Below are 26,626 nucleotides of genomic sequence, written 5' to 3'. Positions count from 1 at the left end.
GTTGTTCCAGTATTTATGGCAGTTCTCATTGCTTATTTAGATAAATACATGCTTTTTAAGCTCAAAAATACATATGGAAAAATAATTTCAGTTCTAGTTTTGATTATTGTCAGAGGCCTGACAAATTTTTATGTACCAAACCTCCTGTTTAAATTCATTATAATTCAGTTTCATTTCATTTTATTAAACACACATGTATTCCTGTGTAGGCGGGAAAGTAGTTATTTGGGGATTAACATGCTGCGGTGCCAGTTGATTTTACAGCTTTAAGATCAACAATTGAAAGTTACATTCCTAAGTAAATTCCTATTAGTATTCATATAGGATAGCCATATGGGAATTGTACTTCATATCAAGACTATTATGTGTACATAATGTGTACATCTGGAAGATGCCATACACTTCTGCCCCTGGATCAAAGTCCTCTTCCATACTTTCAATGGCTGGTCAGTTTGCATTTGATTACAAGTTAAAAACAGGGTAAAACAAAACAGCACAGGACAATGGCTCAGCATTTAATATCAATCCAAAGAAAATTTTCCTCACTACTATATAAATAATTATATAATTAAGTTTTTATACAGTTTTGATTATTTATCTTAATGTCAGTGACTTGTTTATACCTTTCGCACATTTTGAAGATGTAGTAAAGCAGAAAATGGGGCAGTTTGTATGCTACAAGTGAAGAGTAAAAATCATAAGCTGTTAAACTGTCAAACAGCAAAGGCACATTGCTGCTGTGCTCATCAATAAACAAACCATTCTCATTTTATTTGTATTTATTCCACCAGTGAACCATGTGTTCTCTCTGTTTGTTTGCTGAACAAGGACCTTTCAAGACAGAACGTAAAAAGAAGAATAGCAGTATCAAGGACATTTCATTTTTTGCTGCATGAAGTAAACACAGCCATGACCATTACTATTTTAACATTTTCCTACTGTAACAGATTGGAGAATTATCACACCATCAATAGTAAAAGAGTCTGCAAAACAGTTCCATTAACACAAAATGTTGGCGTATTATGAGTCACCATACTTGTCTGAATACAAATTATGACATTATATGTGTATAGCAAGAATGTAAAATGGTGTCTTAAATTATAACGGTTTTTACCTCAAGATCTTGGTCTGGGTGCATTACAAAAACGGTACAATGAGTTACATAGATAATCACATGCAGAAATGAAACACTTCACCCCACTCTTGCATTGGCTTAGTCTGCTGTGAGGATAATCTCTTTCTCCTTGTCAGCAGCAAGCACAGCATTAATTACTCTGCTCAGTTGTCTAGTATGTCTACATGCTGTTTTTGAGCTAAGACTGTCAATAAATAAGTCATACCAAGGAAGCAAGAATCTTTGAACAGGAAGTGTACAAAGTTCAAAGCACTACATTAATACCGAAGCTTGCCAGAACTTTGGTAACACACTGGCCTTGTTTGCATGTAACACTAACCTACGAAATGAGCCAGATTTGTAAACTATGGTTTGAAATTTGCTTTTTTCAACAAACCATACTGAGGATGAATTACAGTTTGGATAATATAAAATGGAACTGAAAGCTTCCAAATTTCTCCATATAGGAATGCTGGAAGGGAAAGTGGTAGGGATAGGGAAGAAATCTGGTTCAATTCACATTTTAATTCAAAGGTACCTAATTTGCACTTCCTGAAACAATAGAGGAACTGATATGCAGGCAATCCTTTGAAATTCATGCTTCTCCAGATTTTGCAATTCAGTTCTCCAACTAAAAATGTACCAAAACTGCATGTATTCATAAAAATAACATATAAAAATTGAAAAAATATGTGTATTAGACAAAATTACATACAAAAGTGTGTGTCTTGGGAGAGCAGAGCTTGGAAAAGTTACTTTTTTGAACTACAACTCCCATCAGCCCAATCCAGTGGCCATGCTAGCTGGGGCTGATGGGAGTTGTAGTTCAAAAAAGTAACTTTTTCAAGCTCTGCTTGGGAGAAATGTGAACTGAAATGCGGATGAAGTTTTGTGAGGGTTTTTTTTTTTAAAAAATAGCAAACAGATGCGTAAATGTGGAGAACTGAATTTAAGAATGTAAGAAAAATGACAGACTGAAATGGACAAAATCATCCATAGGAAGGGAGCTTGCCTAGGTTTATTCTTGTAAACTGTTGTTCAAACTATAGTTTAAGTTTACATCTGAATTAACTCACTGACACAACCAGCAACATATCTCCATTCTAATTTTCTCCTCAGTCCCCCACTCTTCCTGCTTTAGTTTGCAAAAAGCAAATTTAAATTTTGATCACACGTTTGAAGCTATCAATGACATGCTAATCAAATTTCAGTAAGATTAAATTTGCTTTCCTGTTTCTGCAGATTTCACTCCTCATTGCCTCTTTTTAAGTCTTATAAGATTCACCCTGTGTGTTCCAGTGTTATATTCTGTAAAATATGTTATGGTAAGTAGAGAGTGAAGGGAGGGGGTGTGAGTGAGTTGGAATGTTGGTGAATACTGTGCATGTGATTGGTTAAGAGAATGGGGGATGGTGGTTAATAATTGAGTAAATGAGAGTTGACAGAGGACAGACTCGAAAGAGATAGGGCTTGGTCTTGGGGTAGAGAGGGTTGGAGGTTTGAGCGGGCAGAGAGTCAGGGTTTTATTGGTGGTATTTGAGGAAAACTTAGTGTAACATGTGAGAAACAAAAGAACATTAATCTGAGAACCTGAGTTAAAAGTATTCTTGTTTATATTAATACCTGTTGTTAAGTAAATCTGGTTGAAAAACACATCTGGTTCTTGGCCACGCTATCAAAAAGAACATGTTGGCAAAATGTTGGCAAGTTTGAAACAGTAATTTATGGTGGCAGTGGAGTTTACTCTAAAGAGTAACAGTAACAGGTTTAGGGAATCAGCCCATGGCTGTGGTCTTTTAGGGACATAAATATACACAGGGGGGTTGAGGCTTCCCTAGCGCCTGAGCAGCAGTAAGCAGAGGCATTGCTTAGCTGTGGTATGTGTTGTAAAGAGTATCCCTTCCTGTTAAAGGCAAGATGATAGCAGACAGGATATGACACACCCATTGTTGCCTCTTATAAGTCTTAGGACATATGAGATCAGGGGCAAATACAGTTGTGAATAACCTTTTTGCCATCAAGGCCACATGCAACAGTTGGTGGATGGTTAGGGGCATCCATAAGCCAGTACAAAAACACATGTAATTCCTGCCTTTCACAGTGTCTCTCCATTGAGACAGCAAAAGGCAGACCTATCCCAGCAGGGAGAGATGAGCCACATCCCAGCATGCCAAATAGTAGTTTGGTGGATTGAGACAATTGTGATTCAAATGGGAAGAGCACACACAGGGATATCCCTTCCAAGAAGCAAAATCTGGTGGTGGTGAATTCAGTGGCTGGAGGTGGCTTCAGCACCTGTGATGGGCTTCAATGAAGGCCTAGGAGGAGCAGATCACCCACAAGTGGTCCTGCAGAAGCCCTAGGGGTTGACACCCTCCTGATAGTCTCTCATCCACTGCATGAGATTTTCTTTTAAGAGTCTATCCCTCTTCAAATTTGAGACCTTCCTTCACAGGGTACGGATAATGCACTGGACTAAAACCTTACCACATCCCAGTGTATTAGATGTCTGACCCAGTGAGAGGAATCCTGCCATGAATCAGAGATTTTCTGGATGCACGGAAGGTGTAATGCAGCCTGGGGGAAGAATGTCCATATTCCATGAGAGAAGGTCTCTGATCCAGCAAGGGATAGGTAAAAAAATCTTGACTAGATCAGAATATATCTTTGGAATGTGTGGTGGTGTTAGAGCAAACACCTCTCTTGTAATAGTCATCTGATTCAAAACCCAACAACTTTCTCCTCTCTGGAACGGAGACCGTGACTCCAAGGCTGCAGACTACCAATCCAGAAGATTATGACTAAATGGGTATCAACATATTATTTAAACCAGAATGTTCTGTGCAGATGCTTCATTTGCTGTGTGTAGTAATTATTTCTTGACAAGAAAGGATGAAAGAACATACGTTCTCTTAGCATCTCTTGATACCATACTACAGTTAGCTGTAAAAAGCACTAATAGAACAATTATTATACCTTTCAGTAAGGGATATGGTAGAAAGAACATTTGGCGTTCTGGAGATAACAGCCTGCAACATGGTGCAAATAACTTTAAAACCAGATGTAATGTAGATTTTTATAGAAAAATAGTAAACATTTTGTGGTATTTCTTTTTGGACACATTAATTGATTTTTCACATACATAAGGAGAACTAAAGAATCGGCATGCTATATTTATTCAATGAAAGCTGAGCCACAGGGGTTATGGTACATTCTTCCCTCAACACCAGCCAAATTATCTCAGTGCCCAACATTTAAGAAGCTGCAATAATACTCCATCATTTGAGAATGCTAGTAGGGCTTATGCATCATTTTAACAGCATGATATAGCAGATTGCGATCATCTTCATGTTATAGGAAACTCAAAACAAATGGCAGGCTTAGTGAATCATTTTCATAAATTACTATTTTCCCCCACAGAACTCTTTAAAAATGACAACAAAATTCAAAATTCATTTTAGTTTAAGTAATTAAAAGAATAGGGAAAAGTCATATTTAACCTGAGATGTATTTTTTTATTCCATTTCACTCAGATCTGACCAAGACTTAAAAGCATTTCAAGGAAAGCAGACTTTCCTATGATGTTTTTCTTTTTTTAAAAAAAGATGACCCCAAAATCATATTTATGTTATTCATAGTTGAGAGGTCTGCCAGAGTGATCAGAGCTTTCTACACAGGTAAGTATGGCAATGGTGGGAAATATTTAGCTATCCATCTCTAAAAGCTGTGTGTACAATCACCCTTACTAAATTTGTCAGGAAACAACCATATTGTAGACATTTTTTAAAATTAATAAAACACAATCAGTAATTGAGAGAAGTTGGATCCAAGAACGTTGCTAACACAAGGTACAAGCTGCATATAAAGAAAACAAATATACACAATAGTAATTGCCATAAGCAATATTATGCACAGTCCCCACTCTGAGAAATAGAAAATCCATACTTTTATGATTGCACTGATGAGTTGTTTAAATTGTATGTGAATAAACATTAAATTTAAAATGATGGGCATAAGCAAAGATCTGGCTTTAAAATTCAAAAATACTTCAAAGCTAGGCAATATTTGGTCCAATTTAATAAGGACATAGATCTATTAGAAGTCCCTCATACTTACCTGTATCTCAAACAGTTCACAGATCTAACAAGACAAATCACTTTTCCATCAGGAAACAATTTGAAGATTTATATTGTGTTACTAATTGTTTGTAAGCCTACAGCCATACTACTTTGAACACACTCGATCTCATCTGATCTTGGAAGCTAAGCAGGGTCAGGCCTGGTTAGTACTCGGATGGGAGACTGCCTGGGAATACCAGGTGCCATAGGCTTAGAAGAAGACAATGGTAAACCGTCTCTGAATACCTCTTACCATGAAAACCCTATGAAATATATCCAAAAAGATTCATAGCGTCACCATGTCATAATCGACTTGAAGGCATATAACAACAAAATTGTTTATATGTTGCTTTTCAGCAAAAGACTCTCAACACAATGCACAAAAAACTATTTTAAGATATAATCATTTAAAAGGTTAAACATAAAACCTGCTATTGAGTAAGCCATGCAATTCAGCTTTCATGAAGTTTTCAGCTCTTGTTCACTGTGTCAGGGCCATTGCTCTCATCCCAAATGGCAAGACATCGTCTGGACTTCACATGTAAGACCCCATCACACATTAAACTGGCTGCATTATTAAATGGCTGCTTTCTAGTACAGTCCCCAAACAGTAAATATAAGAAATAGATTTTTAATATATAAAAGAAATAGAACTGATACTGAGAGGAAGATAATTCAGTTCACTTAGATCAGGTGCGGGCAGAATGTAGATCAGAAACTTTTGCAGGGAAAGATATTTTTTTTGTGAGAAGTTGGAGGACAGATTTCAGCACAGCACTACTCCCAATCTCACCTGAGCCCAATTCCTGTGTTTTGCAGAGGAGCCATTGTTTTATAAGCTTATTTGCACACTACTCACCTCTACTGTATGTTCACTTATAGTGGTTATTCAAAGTTTAGTTTAATTAAAATGTACACTGTCAACAAATGAAAAAGATAATATACTCAGTGAAATAAAACATTTACATACTGCATATTTTACTGTTCAGATACTGTGCTTGTTGCTGTATGATTGGGTATATTTAACATATAGCATGAATTATCCAAGGAGGCTTTGGGAGAGTACAAGTTTCAGAGCTGTGTCAATTCGAAAGACTTTAAGTGCCATTGCATTAAGAACATAAGAACATAAGAAGAGCCTGCTGGATCAGGCCAGTGGCCCATCTAGTCCAGCATCCTGTTCTCATAGTGGCCAACCAGGTGCCTGGGGGAAGCCCGCAAGCAGGACCCGAGTGCAAGAACACTCTCACCTCCTGAGGCTTCCGGCAACTGGTTTTCAGAAGCATGCTGCCTCTGACTAGGGTGGCACAGCACAGCCATCACGGCTAGTAGCCATTGATAGCCCTGTCCTCCATGAATTTGTCTAATCTTCTTTTATTTATATTTTATTTATTTGTTTCATTTATAGACCGCCCATAGCGAGTGGCTCTCTGGGCGGTGTACAAAAAGGTTAAAATACAAAATATCAACAATAAAATCAGACAACAAACAATAAACACAAGCAGCAACTAAAGAAAAAAGAAAAAAGAAAAAATTTAAATTATAACATAAACGCTTAAAATGCCTGGGAGCATAGCCAGGTCTTAACCTGGCGCCGAAAAGATAGAAGCGTAGGCGCCAGGCGTACTTCTTCGGGGAGGCTGTTCCACAGTTCGGGGGCCACTACAGAAAAGGCCCTAGATCGAGTAACTGTCCTCCGGGCTTCTCGATGGGTTGGTACCCGGAGGAGGGCCTTAGATGCTGAGCAAAGTGACCGGGTAGGTTCATAGCGGGAGAGGCGTTCCACAAGATATTGCGGTCCCACGCCGTGTAAGGCTTTATAAGTCAAAACCAGCACCTTGAATCTGGCTCGGAAACAAATAGGTAGCCAGTGCAAACGGGCCAGAACAGGTGTTATATGTGCTGACCGGCTGGTCCTCGTCAGCAGTCTGACTGCTGTGTTTTGCACTAGCTGAAGCTTCTGAACTGTCTTCAAGGGCAGCCCTACGTAGAGCGCATTACAGTAATCCAGCCTAGAAGTTACCAGAGCATGAACAACTGAGGCGAGGTCATCCCTGTCCAGATAGGGGCGTAGCTCGGCTACCAACCGAAGGTGGTAGAACGCATTCCTTGCCACCGAGGCCACTTGCGCCTCAAGAGACAAGGAAGGATCGAAAAGAACTCCCAGACTACGAACCTGTTCCTTCAAGGGGAGTGTGACCCCATCTAGAACAGGGTGAACATCCACCATCTGGGCAGGGGAGGCACTCACCAACAGTGTCTCAGTGTTGTCTGGATTGAGTCTCAGTTTATTAGCTCTCATCCAGTCCATTATCGCGGTCAGGCAATGATTCAGCACATCCACAGACTTACCTGTAGAAGATGAAAAGGAGAAATAGAGCTGCGTGTCATCAGCGTACTGATGGCAATGCACTCCAAAACTCCTGATGACGGCACCCAGAGGCTGCATGTAGATGTTAAAAAGCATGGGGGACAAAATCGACCCCTGAGGGAATCCACAATGGAGAGTCCAAGGTGTTGAGCAATGTTCCCCAAGTACTACCTTCTGGCGACGATCCGCCAAGTAGGAGCGGAACCACTGCCAAGCAGTGCCTCCAACTCCCAACTCTGCGAGTCTCCCCAGAAGGATACCATGGTTGATGGTATCAAACGCCGCTGAGAGATCAAGGAGAATCAACAGAGTCACACTCCCTCTGTCCCTCTCCCGACAGAGGTCATCGTACAGGGCAACCAAGGCTGTTTCAGTGCCAAAACCAGGCCTAAAACCGGATTGAAATGGATCCAGATAATCGGTCTCATCCAAGAGCACCTGGAGCTGATTGGCAACCACCCGCTCCAGAACCTTGCCCAAAAAGGGGATATTTGCCACCGGTCTATAATTGTTCAAGTTATCTGGGTCTAAGGAAGGTTTCTTCAAAAGAGGTCTCACTACTGCCTCCTTGAGGCTACTAGGGACTACTCCCTCACTCAAGGAGGCATTTATCACTTCCTTGGCCCAGCCGGTGGTACCAGTCCTGCTAGCCTTGACCAGCCAAGATGGACAAGGATCTAGAGCAGACGTGGTCACCCGCACCATTCCAAGCACCTTGTCCACTTCCTCAAGCTGCACCAACTGAAACTCATCCAATAATGAAAGACAAGACCGTGTTCTGGACACTTCAATGGATTCATCTGTCGTAACATCAGAGTCTAGGTCCCTACGGATGCATGCGATTTTATTTTGGAAGTGCCCTGCAATGTCGTTACAGCGAGCTTCAGATGTTTCAATGGTATCTTGAGGACCAGAATGTAAGAGTCCTCGTACAACCCTAAAAAGCTCTGCTGGGCGGCAGAGAGAAGTCTTGATAGAGGCAGCGAAGTAGGACTTCTTCGCCTCCCTTACCACTTTTATGTACGACTTAGTAGAGGCACTTACCAAAGCATAATTGCATCCGTCTGGAGTTCGTCTCCATCTGCACTCCAGCCTCCTTCTCTCTTGCTTCATCACTCTCAGCTCCGGGGTATACCACAGAGCTGTATGAGCTCTGCATCGAAGAGGGCGCGCGGGAGTGATCGTGTCGATAGCCTGGGCCATCTCTGTATTCCACAGTTCGACCAAGGCCTCGACAGGAGCGCCAGTACTATCAGCTGGAAAAACTCCCAGAACCCTCTGAAAACCCATAGGATCCATAAGCCTCTGGGAGCGGACCAACTTAATAGGTCCCCCACCCTTGCAGAGGGAAAGAGTCGTCGTAAGTCTAAAACTCAGCAGGCGGTGATCTGTCCATGACAATGGAGTAGATGAAAAATACCCCACCTCCAGATCACCATCTCCATGACCAGTGGCGAAGATCAAATCAAGAGTGTGACCCGACACATGCGTTGGGCCAGTAACAAATTGAGACAGGCGCATGGTTGTCATGGAGGCCATGAAGTCCTGAGCCGCTCCAGATAAGACAGTCTTGGCATGAACGTTGATATCCCCCAACACCACAAGTTTGGGGGACCTCAACAACACCTCCGAGACTATCTCTGTCAGCTCAGCTAGGGAAGCTGTTGGGTAGCAAGGTGGGCGGTACACCAACAAGATTCCCAGTCTGTCTCCTTGGCCCAGTACAAGGTGGAGGCACTCTAGACCAGTTGTCATCTGGACAGGATGCCTGGTGAGAGAGAAAATACTCCTATAGACCATAGCGATCCCGCCTCCCCGGCCCTCAGATCTGCCATAGTGCTGCACCGTATACCCAGGTGGGCAAAGCTGAGAGAGGGCAACTCCTCCCTGCTCACCCACCCAGGTCTCAGTTATACACGCCAGGTCGGCACCCTCATCCACAATTAAATCATGGACAAGGGAGGTTTTATTATATACTGACCTGGCATTCAAAAGAAGCACCTGGAGATCTAAGGGCTGGCTGATAGAACAACCAGCAGTTCTGTGGTCTTGAGGAGAACCGGAACAAGGCACAGACACAACTTGTCTGGGGCGAGTTCCCCTTACCTGGCATGTTCTCCTCCTAACGCCATACCTCCCATTACCCGTCACTACGCTAATTGGGGCCCCCGGAAGCCCCCCCGTTAAATACAAAGCATGCTCTCCCAGGCACATTTTAAAAATATTTAAATACAAACAAACACATTCACACAACAACGCATAAAAATACACATAAATATACACAAACACGTCCACACAATCTCATTCATACACACAACAGACAAAACAAACAAAGCCGTCCAAGCTGGCGGCCATTACTGCATCTTGTGGGAGCAAATTCCATAGTTTAACTATGCGCTGAGTAAAGAAGTACTTCCTTTTGTCTGTCCTGAATCTTCCAACATTCAGCTTCTTTGAATGTCCATGAGTTCTAGTATTATGAGAGAGGGAGAAGAACTTTTCTCTATCCACTTTCTCAATGCCATGCATAATTTTATACACTTCTATCATGTCTCCTCTGACCCGCCTTTTCTCTAAACTAAAAAGCCCCCAATGCTGCAACCTTTCCTCGTAAGGGAGTCGCTCCATCCCCTTGATCATTCTGGTTGCCCTCTTCTGAACCTTTTCCAACTCTAGAATATCCTTTTTGAGATGAGGCGACCAGAACTGTACACAGTATTCCAAATGCGGCCGCACCATAGATTTATACAACAGCATTATGATATCGGCTGTTTTATTTTCAATACCTTTCCTAATTATCGCTAGCATGGAATTTGCCTTTTTCACAGCTGCCGCACACTGGGTCGATATTTTCATCGTGCTGTCCACTACAACCCCGAGGTCTCTCTCCTGGTCAGTCACTGCCAGTTCAGACCCCATGAGCGTATATGTGAAATTAAGATTTTTTGCTCCAATATGCATAATTTTACACTTGTTTATATTGAATTGCATTTGCCATTTTTCCGCCCATTCACTCAGTTTGGAGAGATCTTTTTGGAGCTCTTCGCAATCCCTTTTTGTTTGAACAACCCTGAACAATTTAGTGTCGTCAGCAAACTTGGCCACTTCACTGCTCACTCCTAATCCTAGGTCATTAATGAACAAGTTGAAAAGTACAGGTCCCAATACCGATCCTTGAGGGACTCCACTTTCTACAGCCCTCCATTGGGAGAACTGTCCGTTTACTCCTACTCTCTGCTTTCTGCTTCTTAACCAATTCCTTATCCACAAGAGGACCTCTCCTCTTATTCCATGACTGCTAAGCTTCCTCAGAAGTCTTTGGTGAGGTACCTTGTCAAATGCTTTTTGAAAGTCTAAGTACACTATGTCCACTGGATCACCTCTATCTATATGCTTGTTGACACTCTCAAAGAATTCTAATAGGTTACTGAGACAGGACTTTCCCTTGCAGAAGCCATGCTGGCTCTGCTTCAGCAAGGCTTGTTCTTCTATGTGCTTAGTTAATCTAGCTTTAATAATACTTTCTACCAGTTTTCCAGGGACAGAAGTTAGGCTAACTGGCCTGTAATTTCCGGGATCCCCTCTGGATCCCTTTTTGAAGATTTGCGTTACATTTGCCACTTTCCAGTCCTCAGGCACGGAGGAGGACCCAAGGGACAAGTTACATATTTTAGTTAGCAGATCAGCAATTTCACATTTGAGTTCTTTGAGAACTCTCGGGTGGATGCCATCTGGGCCCGGTGATTTGTCAGTTTTTATATTGTCCATTAAGCCTAGAACTTCCTCTCTCGTTACCACTATTTGTCTCAGTTCCTCAGAATCCCTTCCTGCAAATGTTAGTTCAGGTTCAGGGATCTGCCCTATATCTTCCACTGTGAAGACAGATGCAAATAATTCATTTAGCTTCTCTGCAATATCCTGATCGTTCTTAAGTACACCTTTGACTCCCTTATCATCCAAGGGTCCAATTGTCTCCCTAGATGGTCTCCTGCTTTGAATGTATTTATAGAATTTTTTGTTGTTGGTTTTTATGTTCCAGGTGTGAGATGGTGTGTGAGGCCAAGTAATATTGAAAGGGGTCAGTGATGTTGGTTGCTGGGACCCTTATATCTGTGACTGTGAGTTATGGGTGTTGGTTGTGTGGAAAGTGTGAGTGAGGTTGAATAGCATGGAAAAGTGTGTTGTGTGTGTGGTGGTGTTTGTAATAGGATATGTTTTGGTAGTTTATTGGCTGCCAATGAGGCCAATGTGACAACTATTGCTGTGATCATGGCCAGAGAGAAGTATGACCAAATAGGGGGAGCCAATCATCATAGGAGTTACAGGTATGGATGCTTATATAGCATTCCCCTTTTAGATCACAAGCACCAGTCTGCTCTTCCACCAGAAAGCCCTCTGCTCTGGCAGTGACGCTGTTGAATGCCAAAAAATAAGATCTCATTCATACACAATTTAATTGTGGATGACAGAGCTGACCTGGCATGTATTATTGAGGCCTGGGTAGGCAAGTAAGGTGGGCCTGATATCCAACTCGGTTCGTCCTGGTTCTCGGTGGTGCACCATGGCAGACCAGGGGGTTGAGGATGGATCGCTGTGGTCCGTAGGCCTTCTCTGTCCATCACCAGGAAACCCTGCCAGTTAGGTGCTGGATGGAGGGCCTGCATCTTTTGGACCAGAGATTGGGGATGCTGCTGGTTTACCACCCAATCTGCTGCTCATCAGCCTCCTTGAGTGAGCTGGTTGAGGTGGTCTCAGACATAAGAGTCGGAGGACTCAAGGTCTATAGCCCTTGGTGACTTCAGCATTCATTCTGAGGCTGTTTGCATGCCAGCTCAGGACTTCATGATATCCATGACAATCATGGGACTGTCTCAGAGCATCAGCAGCCCGATGCACAGGGCAGGAATGCCCTCAATTTAGTCTTTGCTCCTGATGGCAAATTGATTGTCTGATGGTTGGGGAGGGGCTTAAAATTAACAATGTCATTGTCAGGCCATTTCCTGGTGACGTTTGGATTTATCGTTGTAAGTGAAGTCTGCCCTTATAGACAAATGGAACCCAATGGATTCCTGAATGCTCTGGGAAATTTTCCAGAGGAGAGAGCTGGTCAAGGTCCTGATCTCCCTCTTGAATGGAGAGATGAAATGGGCCGTCATCACAATCATACCCAAGTGCCCTCTTAGTGCTGTGGAGCTCGCTTTACTCTCTGGTTCACCAGGAACTTGTAAGTGATGAACAGGCCAGATGAAGACTAGAGTGCAAGTGGGAGAAAGCTTGTGTTAAAGCTAACAAAACACTGGTCATTGCACATAATAATTGTGTCATGTGGTGGTGAAGGCGGCAGAGATGGCCTTCTTCACTGCCTCCATTGCATTCTCTACTAGCCATCCAGCAGAGTGATTCCCATGTCCAGGAGATAGGTCAATTACCTGTTCTGGACAGGCTTGCACCCCCTCTGAAGGAACAGACACATAGTCTAAAGGTGTTTCCTGACCCATCTTTGTCACTTAAGGCTTAGGTGGCCTCAGCGGCTAAGAGTGCCTTTTACTAGGTTTCTTTGGTAAGACAGCTATGAAAGTCCCTGGATAACTTGACCACTGTGGTCTTGCATTGGTAACCTCAGGACTGGATTATGGCAATGCCCTCTGTGTGAGGCTTCCCTTGGACTTAACCCAGAAGCTGCAGCTGGTTCAGAATGCAGCAGCTAGGTTGCTGATTGAGGTATCTTGCTGGCAACATATAACACCTCTGCTGAGAAGCGGCAGTGGCAAATATCCTACTGGGCACAATTCAAGGTTTTGCTTTTAGCATTTAAAGTCCCAAACAACTTGGGACCAGGTTACGTAATGGACCACCTTACTTCATATATCCCTGCCTAGCAATTACATTCCTCAGATGGGGCACTACTGAGAGTACCGCATGTCCCAGAGGTGTACTTAGTTTTTACTAGAAACTGGGCTTTTAGTGTTAAAGCTACAGCTCTCTGGAATCAATTACCAGTAGAAATTAGACAGGTGTCCAGCATCATGATGCTTAGGTGCTACCGGAAGATGATTTGCTTAAGCAGGCTTTCCCTAAGGTGTGGCCCAGTCATTTATGGAATATTAATTTTACACCTGTAGAAATGGTCGGTTTGTTTTTAGAGTTTGCAGGAATTGTATTGTTTTTAGTTTGTAAAAAGAGTTTTATTAAAAAAACTTGTACTTTTATTTTAATTTTGTACACAGCTTTGATGATTTCAGGCTGTAAAGTGCTTTATAAATTCGTAAACTACTACAACTACTACCACTAGTACAATCCTATAATAGCTGCTCAGAAATAAGTCCCACTGAGTTCATGGGGTTTACTCTCACTAAAGGATTCCAGCCCAAGTCCCTCAAGAAGTGCTCTGTTAGTTCTTCAATAAATGAAGAGAATGTTTTTGGTGAGATCTAGGTTGCTTTCACACTGCACTTTATTCCATTATTCTGATGGTTTCTTACCTTGTAATTTGTGCATTATATTTGATCTTTCACACGACGCACAAGCTGGCTCCAGAATTCTAGTGGAATGTAGTGGAAGTTTAGCGCTAATTTCCGTGATAAATGATACCAGAAATAATTCGTTAGCAGGGCTGGGAATCCGGAAGATTGCAGAAGTTTATTGCTAGCTGCAGCTGCTCATATGACAGGCATCCCAGCATGCAGTGTGTTCCCACCCTTTAGTCACGCGGTTCCCCCCCCGATGAAAGTTGTATCGGCATTGGCACAGACAGCAGCAGCATTTCCCACACATATCCCTGTCTTGATACAACTAAAACAATTTAAAAAGTCAGATCCTAAAGGGAGAGGGCTTTCATGGCGACAGGATGAGATCTTAGACCTCCTACACAGTGGGGAACAGTGCTCATGGGTGAGTGACGAAAACAAGCTGTGTGAAAGACAGTTGTGCGAAATGTGGTATATCCGAAAAAGTTGCTCTTCCTTAACGCAACAGGTACTGCAGTGTGAAAGTGATTTTAGAAATCGGGACAGATGTGCTACCTTTTTAATCCATTAAACTAACGCAATCAGCCCCATATGTAAAAGCAGCCTTAGTAAAACTGGACACAACTGAATGGTGACTGATGATGAATATAAAGATGAATTCATTTATTTACTAATGAGTAAGCTTAGATACTTCATTTCCTTTAGAAGATTAAGTTATCTGAATACAAAATGTTACCGTATGTTCTTCCCAGTGATCTAATCTTATAAGCAGGATGTCTCTTTCAAAAGCCATTTTAATAAGGGAATGAAAAAATATTGCATTTTCATTTTTTTAATGTGTAGCTTAGCATAAATGGCCTCATTACTTACATTTTTCTTATACTTGTGCACACAGACATGGGTCTAATAAATAAATTACACTTGGGGACTGACTTGAGACTGTAAACAGACAAAAAAATAGGTATTGGTCCTTAATAATGATTCTACCACATGCATATGAAACTAAATTAGCTTGCTATATACGTGGCTAATTCTTTTTTTATAAGCTGCCTGAAAGTCAACATATAGGTACTTTTATGTAAATAAATATCAGGAATGTTGGAAGCTGCCTGATATCATGTCAGTCCATTGGTTGATCTAGCTCAATATTGTCTACACTGGCTGGCAGCAGTTCTCCACGGTTTCCGAGCCCTATCTGGAGGCACTAAGGATTGAACCTGGGACCTTTTCCATACAAAGCCAGTCCTTTATCAATAGGATTTGGCCCTTTCCTGTCTTATGCTGTTGGATGGCAAAATAAGAGCAGTTAATGACTCATTCCCAAAGTATGATATAGAATTCAACACCTCAATTTTAGATATATTATTTATTTTATTTTATTTAATAGATTTATATCCCACCTTTTCTCCCAGTAGGAGCCCAGGGTGGCAATATTGTTGTTGTTGTTATGTGCAGATATGTCATGGGGAAACAGAATAAAAGGGGGGGTGGCGGCTTGAGGACCTGTCTGGCAGAATTGTTGTTGTTATGTGCCTTCAAGTCGATTTTGACTTATGGCGACCCTATAAATCAGTGACCTCCAAGAGCATCTGTCATGAACCACCCTGTTCAGATCTTGTAAGTTCAGGTCTGTGGCTTCCTTTATGGAATCAATCCATCACTTCTTTGGCCTTCCTCTTTTTCTACTCCCTTCTGTTTTTCCCAGCATTACTGTCTTTTCTAGTGAATCAGGTCTTCTCATTATGTGTCCAAAGTATGATAACCTCAGTTTCATCATTGTAGCTTCTAGTGACAGTTCTGGTTTAATATGTTGTAACACCCAATTATTTGTCTTTTTCGCAGTCCATGGTATGCGCAAAGCTCTCCTCCAGCACCACAATTCAAATGAGTGGATTTTTCTCTTATCCGCTTTTTTCACTGTCCAACTTTCACATCCATACATAGAGATCGGGAATACCATGGTCTGAATGATCCTGAGTTTGGTGTTCAGTGACACATCTTTGCATTTGAGGACCTTTTCTAGTTCTCTCATAGCTGCCCTCCCCAATCCTAGCCTTCTTCTGATTTCTTGACTATTGTCTCAATTTTGGTTAATGACTGTGCCAAAGTATTGATAATCCTTGACAAGTTCAATGTCCTCATTGTCAACTTTAAAGATGCATAAATCTTCTGTTGACATTACTTTAGTCTTTTTTATGTTCATCTGTAGTCCTGCTTTTGTGCTTTCCTCTTTACCTTTCATCAGCATTCGTTTTATTATTATTTTTATTATTATTATTATTTATTAGACTTTTATACCGCCCGACTAGCAATAGCTCTCTGGGCGGTGAACACAGAGAATACAATAAAATACACAATATAATACAATAAGAACATATAAAATAAGAACAATCTAAAATCAGTACAACAGATATGAAAATCAGGTTAACTTAAATTAAAATGCTTTGGAAAAGAGGAAGGTTTTAACCTGGCGCCGAAAGGATAACAATGTTGGCGCCAGGCGCACCTCCTCGGGGACACTGTTCCACAGTTCGGGGGCCACCACTGAGAAGGCCCTAGATCTTGTCACCACCCTCTGGGCCTCTCTATGAGTCAGAACCCGGAGGAGGGCCTTCGTAGCAGAACGTAGTGTACGGGCCGGTTCGTATCGGGAGAGGTGTTCCAACATGTATCGTGGTCCCATGCCGTATAAGGCTTTATAGGTTAATACCAACACTTTGAATCTGGCCCGGAAGCATATTGGTAGTCAGTGCAAGCGAGCCAGAACAGGTGTTATGTGCTCGTACCGCTTGGTCCTTGTTAACAATCTGGCAGCCGCATTTCGCACTAGCTGTAGCTTCTGAACTGTCTTCAAAGGCAGCCCTACGTAGAGCGCATTGCAGTAATCCAAACGCAAGGTTACCAGAGCATGTACAACTGATGTGAGGTCCTCCTTACTCAGATAGGGACGTAGCTGGGCTACCAACTGAAGTTGGTAGAACGCATTCCGTGCCACCGAGGCTACTTGAGCCTCAAGTGAAAGGGAAGAGTCTAGAACGACTCCCAAGCTCCGAACCCGCTCCTTTAGGGGGAGTGTAACCCCATCCAGGATAGGGTGTGAATCCCAATCATTACTTGTTTCTGCTAGTAGTATGGTATCGTCTGCATATCTTAAATTATTGATATTTTTTCCTCCAATTTCCACACCTCCTTCATCTTGGTCCAATCCCGCTTTCTGTATGATATGTTCTGCATATAGAGTAAATAAATAGGGTGATAAAATACATCCCTGTCTCACACCCTTTCTGATGGGGAACCAATCGGTTTCTCCATATTCTGTGCTTACAGTAGCCTCTTGTCCAGAGTATAGGTTGCACATCAGAACAATCAGATGCTGTGGCACCCCCTTTTCTTTTAAAGCTTTCCATAGTTTTTCATGATCTACACAATCAAAGGCTTTGTTGTAATCTATAAAGCACATGTGATTTCCTTCTGAAATTTCTTGGTCCGTTCCATTATCCAGCATATGTTTGCAATATGATCTCTGCTGCCTCTTCCCTTTCTAAATCCAGCTTGGACGTCTGGCATTTCTCACTCCATATATGGTAAGAGCCAATATATGGTGGCAATGTAGATTCTAAAAAAATAAAATCGAATATCTGACTTTTCATTTCAAAATTCTATACTTTAATACAGGAGTGTGGAACCTTTGGCCCTCCAGATGTTGATGAAGTACAACTCACATCAGCCCTAGCAAGCATATAAAATAACTAGGAATGATGGGAGTTACAGTTCAGAAACATCTGGAGGCCAAAGGTTTCAAACACCTGCTTTAATATCTCCCCCAACATAACTGAGTTCTCTTCCACAGCTGGTCTTCCACAACTACTACACAGTAGTGGTTAGTGGGGTGGTGAGGGCAGGGTGGAGTTGTGCAGTTGGCTGTTGGATGGCCAACGTCACTGCTGGTTGCTGAGAGGGAGGGCTATGGGGAACACAGCACAGTGCAGGCATGCTGCTGATGCAGCAGCAGAAGTATCAGGTTGGCTTCACTGCCACTGCCACACCCACACGACACTGTGCTTCCTGTGCCTCGCCTCTTCCCCTCTCGGTAAGCAGCAGCAACATTTGCCTTCCAGAAGCAAGCTGTACAACCTTGCCTCACCTTTGCTGATCCTCTGACAGCTACTGCTATTACAGCAAAACAGAGAAGAAAAGACCCACTTCAATGCATATATTTTCATTCTATTAGATGCAGCATTACTTCTCTCGAGTCATGCAAATCTGTAACTCTATAAATTGAGTTGGAATTGTTGTGTTGGAGGTTTTTTTAGCTTTTTTAAAATATGATTTACAGACTTATTTTTAAAGATGTTTTAAAGATGTTTTGTATTAAACATATTTTTAGTGTTTTTGTTTGCCACCCTGGGCTCTTTCTGGGAGGAGGATCGGGATACAAATTTAATAAAAAAATAAAAAATAAAACTCCCATAGGTCAGCTTCATAGTTATAATCCTCAAAAGTTTCAAAACTATTTCAGTAAGTTCAATCCTTTAGAAAAGTTTAGTAGTTGCAGCAAAGGATATCAATATAATTTCCCCACCTAGTAGTTTGCATTTTAGAAAGTTCCTAATTTATTGCAGTGAAATCTACATATATATTATAGAGTACTCAAAATGAGGTGGGGTGGAGAAGAATGCCATCCCATTGCTTTCAGGTGGACCTAACTCCATCCTACTTCTTTCAATTGATGTAAAACTATCCTGGACTGCTAGACAAAGCAGATTACACCAGTATTGTGAAAGTCTCTCGACCCAACCTAAAGTTGTTCGTAGAGCTGGAAGAAGCAAAGGCAGTTTCCTACAACAGCTGAAGTGAGAATGTTGGTGTCTTGGAGAAGGATGAAGCTGTCCATCCGAGTGCCTGCTTTATATTCTGTTTCTGTACACTGCTTGGGTATTTTTTGAATGTAGAGCAGTTTATAAATATTAGAATGAATGAATGAACAAATGAATAACTCTGCCTGACCAAGGCTAAAAGATGGAAATAGGCTATATCTGGACACTTTTTGAAAGTACATCATAACAAATATTAGGCCATACTCATTAATGGCTTCACCTTGATTTTCAGTAACTTTCTGCTTTTAATAGTAATGATTGATAACTGACTGTAATTCTTTCAAAGCTCAAAGCACTAATTCAAGGTTGTTTACAAATAGTTTATGTGGTTATAAAGATGGTGAATAGAACAAGCTAAAATGAGTACTACCTAATACAAAACTGTCCCATTGCCTCTCCCCTGCCACACTTTGAGCATTGATATATCTGCTTGAAAAAACTAACCCTAAAAATACAAATCCTTATTCTATATCTGTGTAAAGGTAAAGGTAAAGGTGTCCCCGCACTTATAGTGTGAGTCATTTCCGACTCTTAGGGTGACATCTTGTGACGTTTATTAGGCAGACTGTATAAATAGGGTGGGATTGCCAGTTCCTTCCCCGGCCTTTCTTTACCCCCCAGCATATGACGGGTACTCATTTTACCGACCACGGATGGATGGAAGGCTGACTGGACCTCGACCCCTTTTACCGGAGATTCAACTTCCTCCTTCCGTTGGAATCAAACTCCGGCCGTGAGCAGAGCTTCAGCTGCATTACTGCCGCTTACCACTCTGCGCCACGGAGGATCCTATATCTGTGTATGTAGGTATAAATGTGAAATTACTTGCCAACTGCAAAACAGAAAAGGTTTATCATATTAGTCATGATCAAGGCATCCTACCCCACCATCTTTTATCTTTGCAGACTCAAAATGGATGAGTTTGAACTGCTTTGGCAATGCCTACACTATTTTGAGAACTAATTTAGGTGTGCCATGTCATTCGCTACAATGGTAATTAGAAATCAGTGTAAGTAGCTAAACAGAAATTGTAGATAGCTGGTCATATCCAATGGTGTTGCTCAGCTGACACTGAGGCTTCTGTTGGTGGAATGAGGAGGGAAGCAATTTTCAATGATTACACTCATCTTTACAGCCCCCATACATACTCTGAATCTGCACCAGAAGGCTGGGAGGCCCTCCAGAGCAGACTTAGGGATGATGTGGGAGGCTGCACGGAGGGAGTGCAAATAGCTGAAAATTACTTCCTTTCCAGTTACACAGATGGAAGCTTTACCATCAGCTGAGCAACATCACTGAATTCAATCCAATCTGTTTTCAATTCCAGAAGATAAAAGACTAAGCATCCCTTAAAAAAAAATAGTTCTAACCATCAGAAACAAATGAACAAAAGAATGGATCCATATGATGAAAGGATAAACAAGTCCCAAAAGTTCATGTGGACTACCATAGAAAAATATATTCACATAAGAGCAACTTGAGAAGACTTAAAAAAAAAAAAGGAAAGGCAATACTTATCCCTATGGAGCAGCTGTCTTCTTAAGTTCACCAACTCAAAATCCTATACCTGTAATGCCAGCTATCTTTCATGCTTCCCAGGAACACTTCCATATGCATGCGCACACACACGCACACACACACACACACCAAGTTTCTGTAGTAGATGGTTTTTCTCACATCTTAAATTTTAAGACTGAAATCAAGGGATCTTCAAACTGCTGCTGCCTGAGTGGTTTCCCTAATCACAAAAAAATTCACTATGGGTTGTTGACAGCATTGTGTGATGCACTTTATGTTGTGAGCAAGAATGTACAACATCTTCCTTTAAAAAAAACACTCAGATATTTCTGTCATTCATATATATTGCCTAGACTCTGTAGAAAGATAAAACTCACCAACACTATTTTTCCTGTTTATGTAATATGTTTTTCAGTTGGCCAAATAATAAAAACAGCATAAAGAAATTCAGCTAAACATGAAAGCAAAAATCAAACATTAAATGACTCATTTTTAATATCTGCTAAATCAGATTAAATTTCATTAGCTAAAAATCCCTTGTAAGCTTTAGCTAATAATTACTGGGAAACTATGGCCTCCCTGAGGTGGTAAATCCTATGTCTTGACTGCATTGATTCAGGTCACAGGTGTGGGCACATATTTTGGGGGGGAATAGACAAATCCCTACCACAAACCTGGATTGATATAGTTCAGACAGATTTACCACTTCAGTGACAACTAGGCCTACTTAGAAAGTCCATGCTGCTTTCAGAGAGTCCCAATTCATAGGACATAATTGTGAGTTCAAATCCCCGCTTATGTCTCCTGGGTGTAAAGGGCCAGCTAAGGATCACCCCCACAGTGAGTGGCTCAGGGGTTATGTGCCCTGCCACCAGTGCAGCCGTGGGCAAACTGCATAGTCCCAAGCAGCCCAGTTGCCCCCCAGCTGGCAGTTGTGGACAAGGAAGGGACTGGCTTGTGCAGCTGTGGCAAGCTGAGCAGGCCCTAGCTAGCTGGGGAGGACTAGCCTCAGAGGGAGGCAATGCTAAACCCCCTCTGAATACCGCTTCCCATGAAATTCTCTCGGATAGGCAGCAACGGGAGGCAATGCTAAACCCCCTCTGAATACCGCTTCCCATGAAATCCTCTCAGATAGGCAGCAACGGGTGGCATTGGGAGATGAGGTTTCAGACCCTTGGCCTCTTCATTGTGGAGTGCCACAGGGTTCTATCCTCTCTCCCATGCTATTCAACATCTATGTGAAACCGCTGGGAGCAATCATCAGGAGTTTTGGGTTGCAGTGCCATCAGTACGCAGATGACACTCAGCTCTATCTCTCCTTTAAGTCCTCACAGGAGTTGGCTGTGAATACAACGTCCAAGTGCCTAGAATCCGTAAGTAGATGGATGGGAGAGAATAGGCTGAAGCTGAACCCCGACAAGACTGAGGTATTACTTGTGGGAGATAAAAGGAAGTTAGGAATTACTGACCTGATGCTTGATGGGGTAAGTTTACCCCTGAAGGACCAGGTCCGCAGTCTTGGGGTCATACTTGACTCCCAGCTGTCCATGGAGGCTCAGATTACAGCAGTGAGCCGGGCAGCTTGCTATCAATTACATCTGATACGGAGACTGCGTCCCTATCTTCCTGTTCACCTGCTCCCTCAGGTGATACATGCCCTGGTCTCCTCTCGCTTAGACTACTGCAATGCGCTCTATGTGGGGTTACCCTTGAAAACGGTCTGGAAATTACAGCTGGTACAGAACGCGGCGGCACGCTTGATTACGCATAGCCGTCACTGGGATCATATCACCCCAGTGTTATTAGATCTTCACTGGCTACCAGTTGTCTACCGGGCCCAATTCAAGGTGTTGGTGTTGACCTTTAAAATGCTATACAGTTTCGGCCCAGTATATCTGAAGGAACGACTCCAGAATCACCGATTGTGCCGCCTGACGAGATCAGCCTCGCAAGACCTTCTCTCGGTCCCACCGGTGAGAACAGCTAGGCTGGTACGGACCAGAGAGAGGGCATTCTCTGTTGTGGCCCCCACCCTCTGGAACTCTCTCCCTTTCGATCTCAGACATACTCCCTCCCTGTCCAGCTATCGCCGAGCCTTGAAGACCTGGCTGTTCAGGCAGGCCTACAAGATTGGGACAGATTAATTTATGTTCAGAATTAATGAATGGTTTTTTAGCTTAAAATTTGATTATGTTGATCTATATGTATTGTTTTTATTCTTGTTGTTCGTCGCCGAGAGTGTCCCTAACCCGGACAGATAGGCGGCTGAAAAATAAAATTTATTATTATTATTATTTATTATTCCTATTCATAGGGTAGCCATAAGTCGGGATCAACTTGAAGGCAGTCCATTTCCATTTTTCAAACATAATGGATTTAGTAAGCCATTTGGTTTCCTGTTTATTTGGTTACAATTACTTGGCCCAAAAAAGTAGTAATTACCGTTACAATCACAATTGCTCTGAAAGTAACTGATTACTTTACTTTTTCTCAAAAGTAATCACTACAATTACATTTCAGTTACTTTTTTTAAAAAACTCCTACAAGGTGCTGGCCTTGGCTGCTGCACATCTAAGAAGCCTAAAACAATATTAAAAATAAACACACACACACAGGGGGTAGTAGAATAAAAAAATTTATCCTTAAGGTTAACATAATGGCATAACAGAATCTCACATCCCCCAAGCAATGAAGATACCCCAACTCTTGAAATCAAATTTTACACTTGAAATGCTTTTATAATATGTTTCTGTTATGTCTCAAAAGAACAAGTTGCTCAAAGAGCATGTCAGACAAGGAATGTCTTTTTACAGTCATTACGTTGCCACCAGTACTGAACAGGCATTCTACTGCGGCGCTTGAAGGCATGCCTGTGTTGTGCTGCAAAAAACACCGCAGCACACGTGGAAAGCCATGGAGTGATGACACTTCCCTGCTGGGAGACCTCAGGTACCTCACCAGTTCCTCCTCAGCAGTGTCCACTGCTGACTTCTTGCCCTGGGGCAGAAAGTTAAAGAAGTCATCTTCTAAGTCATCTCCTTCCTGGTCTTTATCTGAAGACTGATCACTGTCCTCATTAAGTACACCCATCTTTATTTCAGCTTTCAACAAGGCTTCCATTGTGTATCTAAGAAAGAGAGAGGATATGTTAACACATATATGTTAGGAAACCATCATCTGCTCTTCATTTCCTGATGCTTGTCATGTCCCCTGGTTCAGGGTCCAGCCTGAGCCTGTGGATGATGACATGGAAGGTAGGAAGGTGACCAAGTCACCACATTCATGGGGCAGCACAGCAGACCCTTAAGGATTACCTGCAGCAACCCAAGGTTGTGATGAGGAGCCCCAGGAAGAAAAGGCCCAGCCCCTGCCTACCACCTTAAGCCCTCTGATGCCTCCCTTGAGACAACATTTCCCTTGGAGTAATCCACCCAAAGGACTTCCCTAATGTTCTTACTTGTTGGTATGGGTGGTGGCCTGACATGATTCCAGCCAATCTAGTTTGAAGCGAGGGTGTAGGCAAGCTGCCAGAAGAAGCCTCTTGTCCTCCCAGACAGCTGCAAACCGCTTTCTTAGGGCTTGGCGCACACCTCTCAGCAGCTGAAAACAGTATGTGTACCTCTTAGTTTGTTTTCCAGTCCTTCTAACTTGCGGTCCAGATTGCAGAGCGTTTAGCAAATACCCCATGAACATGCCGTTCTCCCGTTGCAGGATATCTAGGTACTGGGCTAGTGGCTCCATAATCTCTGTGTATTCCTGTACCACTTCAATCTCAGCAGCTGTGATCCTGGACAAGGAGCAGCGGTCCATTATGGCATGCATTTTTAGTGGCACAGTTGACAGGAGCTCATGTAGTTGTTTCAACGCATCAAAGGTGGAATTCCACCCGGTCTTATTCGGTACCTTCAGATACACACCACATTGTGCACGGATATACTCAGCAATCTGTGCTGACTGGTTCTGCTTGGACCACAACTTGCTGCATTTTCCCATCAAGGAACGAAACTGTTTCTTGAAAGGACCAAGAAGACTACTTTTGGAGGAGTCAGAAAGCATGGCCTCTATGTCTTGTGTTGCCACAAGGTTGAGGGTGTGGCTAGCACATCTCTGGTGTGGTGGTAAAACAAAATCCTCTCCTGAGTCTGCAGCTTCTTCCTCTGCCTCAGGTCCTGTGTCCAGGATCTCACAGATAGGCACAAACTCCACCTCAGCCTCCTCCTCCTCCTGGTTATCACCATCATCGTCACTGGTGCCTGCAGCTTCCACTGGTTCTTAGGCCATGAAAACTGAACGCTTTCACAAAGTTGGAGCCATTGTCTGTAGTAGTGCACATAACTTTGTTGTGGATCCTGTACTGCACATGTACATCATGCAGTGCTTTTGAAAGGACATCGTATGTATGGCGCCCCTTCAGACGCTTACAAGCCAAGGCCCCGACCTCACGTTTCAGGGTAGTTGGGTTGATCCAGTGGGCTGTTAACCCAAAGTAACTCTTCTTGCCATTGGTCCAACAATCTGCAGTGGTTGCTATATATGCCACAGCACCCATTCGGTTTGCAAGGGTTTCTCTCATGTGGCATGCTCTCTTCTCAATTCTGTCTCTCAGAGTCTTGGCACATATGATGGTGAGATCTTTGGGGAGTCCAATGCGAACCAGATTAATGAATGATGGTTTGTCCACAGTCTGAAGTGGTAATGTCTCCTCTACAATGAAATCAATGATTCTCCTGTCGAGATTGCTCTGGGTGACAGGCTCCCTGCCAGATCCCCACCTCTCAAGGGTTGTCTGCTGCTGCTTCAGCATTTTGGGAGGAGGGGTGTCATGCATTGGTTCAGGAAGGCCACGTCTCCTTGCCTTTATTGCTTCTTCAATTGCTCTCAGCTTCTCAGGGTGTGCCCTCTGAGGAAGAAGAACAAAGCATGAATCCAAGAAAAAATGGAAGAGGAACTTCACAATTTAAACATAAATAGACAATGGACACTCTTTGAGGACCAGCATGACAAAGGCTTACCTCAAAATGTTTCTTCACATTGGATGAGGAGGAAACAGCTGATCTCAGATTTTTGATCCTTGGAAGGCAGTAATTGCATCGTACAACAACATTTTTCCCACTCTGGCTCACAAATGTACAAGCTTTCTCAAAGCCAAACCATGGTACTTGCTGTTCTGCAGATGTGGCTGTGGGCAACTGGCACTGCTTCATGCCCTCCTCCTTGTCATGCACAGGGCCTCCTTTCTGAACCTCACTTTCTAGTTTTACCTCCTCAGGATCAACAAGCTGTGACTCAAGTGGCCGCACTAACTGACTGCTGCTCTCAGCAGCAAAACCTGCAACAGGCGTCTCTGTAATAAACAAGAGATAATGCTCCTATATGGGTGAACTTCAGCTGTGATGTGCCCCCATCTCTTCCCCATGCTGCAAGATGCCCCAGTCAGAGTGGAAGTAAGCAGGTCGATAGCACAATTAAAAGAGATCCTATTTGCATCATTTTTGCTCACTGAATAACCCTGCCTGGGCCACTCTAACCTACTATCTCACAGGGTTGTTGTGAGAAAATGAGACTAGGGTTCAAATCCCCACATAGCCATGAAGCTCACTGGGTGACCTTGGGCCAGTCACTGCCTCTCAGCCTCATGAAAACCCTATTCATAGGGTCACCATAAGTTGGAATCAACTTGAAGGCGGTACATATATTTTTTATTTTGAATATGATGATTATGATAATAAATATGCAGCATTTCAAATTAATTCTGTATGAGAAGCATTCCATGCCAAGCTTGGAAAACCAAGGATGAGGTATAAAATGTAGACAAAAATACTTTTGACAAAATGCCGTTTATCTTTTATATCTATATCTATAATTAGCAATACAGCTGAATGATGTATGTAAAGTATTTTTTCTTTCCCTTTTCTTTTTTATTAATATTTTAGTACTACTGCTAAAGTTCTGATGAAAGAATAAAGCATTCATTAGCCAAATTCAAAAGATTAGAACACATCACATAAATTCCACTGAAGTTGGAGTTTTTGCCATAGAAAATGAAAAAAACATATAACCTATGATAGCCCAAATAGACAATCAGAACTAATATAAAACCCTATTGCTTCCCATTTGCAAATCTTGCAAGATCTAAGGTAACTCTAGATCATGTGAGTTCA

General features: G+C 42.4%; 1 protein-coding gene and 1 non-coding gene across 2 annotated transcripts in view; one reads left to right on the top strand and one right to left on the bottom strand.

Annotated features, from left to right (window-relative positions):
* LOC133380133 (teneurin-2-like) overlaps positions 1-26,626 on the bottom strand; it is a 314,775-nt gene that overhangs the window by 249,122 nt on the left and 39,027 nt on the right. The window lies entirely within an intron of this gene.
* On the top strand, positions 5,326-5,444 carry LOC133382619 (5S ribosomal RNA). The gene has a single exon (XR_009762016.1). It is a non-coding gene; the product is annotated as a 5S ribosomal RNA (ribosomal RNA).

Source organism: Rhineura floridana, chromosome 3 (assembly GCF_030035675.1).
Source record: "Rhineura floridana isolate rRhiFlo1 chromosome 3, rRhiFlo1.hap2, whole genome shotgun sequence".
Taxonomy (NCBI): Eukaryota; Metazoa; Chordata; class Lepidosauria; order Squamata; family Rhineuridae; genus Rhineura; species Rhineura floridana.
Note: the sequence above shows the minus strand (reverse complement) of the source record. Positions and strands in the feature narration are given on the sequence as shown.